This window comes from Octopus bimaculoides, chromosome 5 (assembly GCF_001194135.2).
Source record: "Octopus bimaculoides isolate UCB-OBI-ISO-001 chromosome 5, ASM119413v2, whole genome shotgun sequence".
Lineage (NCBI taxonomy): Eukaryota > Metazoa > Mollusca > Cephalopoda > Octopoda > Octopodidae > Octopus > Octopus bimaculoides.
Window position 1 is genome coordinate 98,365,660 of NC_068985.1, and position 5,190 is coordinate 98,370,849.

The 5,190-nt window shown below is 35.0% G+C and overlaps 1 long non-coding RNA gene across 1 annotated transcript; it reads right to left on the bottom strand.

Annotated features, from left to right (window-relative positions):
- Positions 1-646: 646 nt before the first annotated feature.
- Positions 647-5,102, bottom strand: LOC106881641 (uncharacterized). Its single transcript, XR_001410877.2, has 2 exons — positions 3,111-5,102; positions 647-1,027 (listed from the first exon to the last, which is right to left on the bottom strand). It is a non-coding gene; the product is annotated as an uncharacterized LOC106881641 (long non-coding RNA).
- Between the last annotated feature and the right edge of the window lie 88 nt (positions 5,103-5,190).

A 5,190-nucleotide genomic window follows, 5' to 3' on the forward strand; every position in this document is an offset into this window, starting at 1 on the left:
ATAAAAATGGAGTGGGTTTCTAACTAAGAAATAAATCTCCATTACTGGAATTGAAATAAAACATGGGTAAAGAGCTACATGTTAAATCTTTTAAATATTCTTGCACACCTTTATCGTTCTACTTACTGCTTGTATACATTAAGTGTGTTACGTGCGCGAGTCAACTGGACATTTTCTTTTTCTGAAAATAGCAGCCTTTGCAGATTATCACGTAGACATTTAGTAACATAAACAAGAGCATCCATTACTGTGAGTACAAATACAATTTGTAATCTGGATTCTGAATCACTTATTCTTTTATTCTTTTCTTAACAAATTTATTCTACATTACCTTGATACCTCAAATGGCCACAAAATTATATTCTTTACCTTCATGAAGTATATCTTCAGTTAGTCAGAATTGCAGAAGCCATTCTTTTGCGGAATTTAAATACTGAGAAATTTTGATTCATCAGAGCTATTATATCAATATATTAAGTGAACTGTTTTGCCTATTTATAGCCAGGTAAAGTGGATCCTTTAGCAATAAAATTTTGACCATTGACTTCACAGTGATATTGCTTGAATATAAAGTTTGGATATTGGACACTTACACCCCAGTCTTTTACTAACTCAAGAAACAGCAAATTGCAAGAAAAACAAAACATTTTAAAATATTACAAAAGATTTTTAATCAAGTTTAAACAAATTGCAGAGAGAAATTAAACTTAATGCATTTTAAATATTCATAAAATGTTATTAAATACAATATTTTACCAACAAACTGGAAATTTCCTGTTATGAGTAATCCTTGATAAATACTCTCAAATTTATTAATTTCCAAGATTGCTTCGTGGTCTTCTTGGAGAAACTCATGAACATTTGGCCACAGATGATTCAACACAACCATTTGAAACATGATCGAATAACTCATTAGCTTCACAGAGAGCAATAAATCCTTTTCCATTGATGCATACGTAAAAGCGCTTACATGAGAGTGGGTCTGGAAAAGTTCCAGATGATTTACCTTTGCATACATCTACTGGACCTAAGCGATTAAACAAGATAAAAATAAGCATAAGTTTACTGAGATGCAAGTAATTAATATTTTATTGTAACAAGCAAAATGATCGTTTACAAATGATTAAAAGTAACCAGTAGAATTAATATTCTATTGGTTAATTTTAAATAATTTTAAATGGAAGCTTTAAATATCTGAAACAAAAATTAATATACTTCTATCCTCGTTTATCACTGATTCATTCCTCACCGATACGAGGTAACATGGTACATTCAATTGTTAGAGCAGTTAAGGGTGCACTAGTGGATGCGCAATCGCCCAGTGGTTAGGGCAGCGGACTCGCGGTCACAAGATCGCGGTTTCGATTCCCAGACCGGGCGTTGTGAGTGTTTATTGAGCGAAAACACCTAAAGCTCCACGAGGCTCCGGTAGGGGATGGTGGCGAACCCTGCTGTACTCTTTCACCACAACTTTCTCTCAATCTTTCTTCCTGTTTCTGTTGTGCCTGTAATTCAAAGGGTCAGCCTTGTCACACTGTGTAACGCTGAATATCTCCGAGAACTACGTTAAGGGTACACGTGTCTGTGGAGTGCTCAGCCACTTGCACGTTAATTTCACGAGCAGGCTGTTCCGTTGATTGGATCAAGTGGAACCCTCGACGTCGTAAGCGACGGAGTGCCAACAACAACAACAAGGGTGCACTCCAGCGATTATACACAATACTCAGGACAACTTTGGGTCTCAGAATGTAATCTGTTTTCTCCACATGTTTTATTATTCATTTATCATTTATTCATTTGACACGTTCTTATTTTGGAACCAAGCATCTGTGATAAACGAAGATAGAGGAACTTAAGTGATTAAAACAGAATAACACATTAAATAAATTTAGAATATAACTCTAAAACTTAGTCTACTGAACTCAATCATTGAGAACGAAAAATGTATCGGAGACAATGCTACTCAATGTAAATGTTTTACCCGTTATAGAATGGTAGGATGTGATTTGAAGGAGATTCGGATGCTATTTCTAGAAGGTAGAATGTCTACATAGGGCTGAACCGGTTGGTTCGAAATTTTACATGTACAGCAGATATTAGTCTCCTGTACATTTCTTGTTTGACTAATAATACAGTGGACATTTGTAGACAATGAGAATGCTTCGCTGCTAAAATAGTATTACTAAAAGTAGTATTGTAGATATCATTAAACTGCTATAGTTTCACCAAATCTGAATTTATCCTAATCCAGTCATTACTGATGTGATATTCTTTCCCACTTTTATTCTTTTACTGGTGATTTCAATCTTGGAAGGCTGCCAGGCAGCAGTGCTGCTTTGAAGGCATTTAGCTGATGATATTAATTGTAGTACATCAGTTTATTGTCAGCCTCCAACCAGGACTTTCATGATACTTTTAAAGCCAGAAACTTTTCAGCACCTTCTTTTATATGGATAACTTACTTTCTTATCCATATGTCGGAAAGAAGACTTCTGGTTTGCGTATTTTGTTTTAAAATTACCCTCACATAGACCAACGTAATTTTTCTTTCGGATTTCTTTATTTTGACACTCTGCTGGGAGTTAGGCTTCATTAAGCACTGGGTTAATCAAGAATGCCTAATTGATTGGGCAAGATTCAGGTCTCGTCAGCTGCAACTTGGAGTGAGCTCTAGGTGTGACCTGCAACTGTTTGTAGTTTTTGCTGCACGTCTATAAAAACTTTTCCTGTATCTATGGTTAAATGGGAAATGCTTATTTCTCAAGACCAGGAAATTTTTACCTACGTGAGTTTTATCAATCAAAGAAAAATAAAAACAGGGCAAATCATATTATGTTCCTGTTGCTATCTGTACGTGGAATTAATAGTTGGTGTTAACATAAAAAGGTTAAATAGAAATAATCAAGAAAAAAATAATACTTGCCGATTAAATTAAAATAATTCTCAGTGACTATGTTTTTATCGTTACCTTCTAAACTTTTCTAGGTCGATTTCGATAGCTGTTCATTATATAAAACACTAACTTTACTATTATATTATAGCTCTTGTTAATATAAAAAAATGAAATATTAATGTTTAGTGAACAAAGTAACGTAAGAAAAAATACTCACTTATTGTAGTTTGAGTTGGGATTCTGTGAGAGAGAAAACGGGAAACGATTTAAAAAATACATCGAATTTTGTTTGCAGTTGAAAGAACCAAAAATATTAACTACTTCAAGACACCATCATACGGTAGAATTCTTTGAAAAACAGCTTCTATATGTAGAACCTAAGAACTTTCGAATTTCTCACGAGTGCAAATTTACTAATGCTTTATAACGAAGAAAAATAAAAGAGGAAAACGCACTTTATGTTCATTTCTTCTAAACTGCAATTACTTTTCACCTATAAGAAATGTTGCGCTTCATAAAATGCTTGATTAATAAATCCTAGGCTACAATTTCTAAAAAAGAAAATTCTAAAAAGAATGAAATAGTGTTATACATGATTACCGCTGACTAAAAAAAATTAAGAACTTTATAATAAATAAACAAACAAAAAAAAACGGCGAATTCTATGCATGTTCTTCCTTATGATTCCTTAATTTAATATCTAAGTCTCCAATCCCGACAAATATAATGAAGAAATGATTATCTCCCTTGTAATAACTGTCCAGAAGGAGACCGCTAGAATATTAATCTGATTCATTCATTTAGAGATGAAACTTATACTCCGCTCTCAGAATACTCCAGCGTAACGGTGAGGGCGTCAATACAACACAAAAGAAATTATTAATTGATCAAATCAAGCAGTTGCAGAATTCAAAATATTCAAATATGTTGCTTTACTCCTGGTATAGGCCTGATCAAGGTAGACCTTTTATTAAAAGAGTCCAAACTGTAACCATCCCATTTTTGTTCGTATGGTGTGTTATTTCTTTACTACCCACAAGGGGCTACACACAGAGGGGACAAACAAGGTCAGACAAACGGATTAAGTCGATTATATCGACCCCAGTGCGTAACTGGTACTTATTTAATCGACCCCGAAAGGATGAAAGGCAAAGTCGACCTCGGCGGAATTTGAACTCAGAACGTAGCGGCAGACGAAATACTGCTAAGCATTTCACCGCTAAGCATTTTGTTCGTATGGTGTGTATCCAGGATCGTATTATTACCTGTGTCGATAACTACGAACTCATTTAAAAAAACAATGTGATGAGAGCTATTTTCCCACTATTTCTAGCAAGTGCAGTCGCCTAAGAGAGATTTCCTTGCCACTTCTAAATCTAAATCAATATTGTTATTTCAGTTATTTTTTTTGTTTGTCTAACATCAAGTAATTCCTCACTGAGCAGATTTACGATTGCCTGCATTTGAGATAAGCAAAATCGTATTTTTCTTTTGTTGCATTGGACTCTAGACTACATTTTTCACTATGTTCTTTACTAAGAAGGCCAGGGGTAATTTGAATGAGATGTAGCTGTTGCTTCTATTATTTTATGTGATGGCAAACAGTGAAGAAGCGTAGCTTAGTAGTTATGATAATCAGCTGACGATTGTAAGGTTGTGAATTCGATTCCCGGCGGCGCGTTGTGTCCTTGAGCAAGACACTTCATTTCACGCTGCTTCACTCCACGCAGCTCCAAAAATGGATTGTACCCGTAATTCTGTGTCGCACTGAATGTCCTTAAAAACTGCGTTAAGGGCATGTGTGTCTGCGGAGCTGTCGACCACTTGCACATTAATTTCACGAGCAGGCTGTTCTGTCAATCGGATCAACTGGAACCCTCATCGTCGTAACCTACGGAGTACCAGTAACGGACAATAATTTCTAACAACCCCTTATTCCCTCCCAATCGTATTGACCACATTATGAAATATTTATCAATGAGTCAAAGCGGAATACCTATGTGATCGCTCGATCTGGTTGTAATTGCAGCCACATGTCCTTTAAACGGCATTCTACTATTTTTAATAAAGTACACATCAGATAATGTACTCTAGATCATGCAGTAAAAGGATGGAATGGTTATGGTAGAATTATTTTTGCTCACAGGGTCTGCTGATCAAAGTTGATCTGGGGTTAAAATACAACAAGTTTCATAAATGCTGTATTTTCAATACGGAGTAAAAAAATATTTCACTTACAATGTGTTCTACGTTAAAGTACAAAATAGTAGAATATATTCTCTATTGAATTATAATCT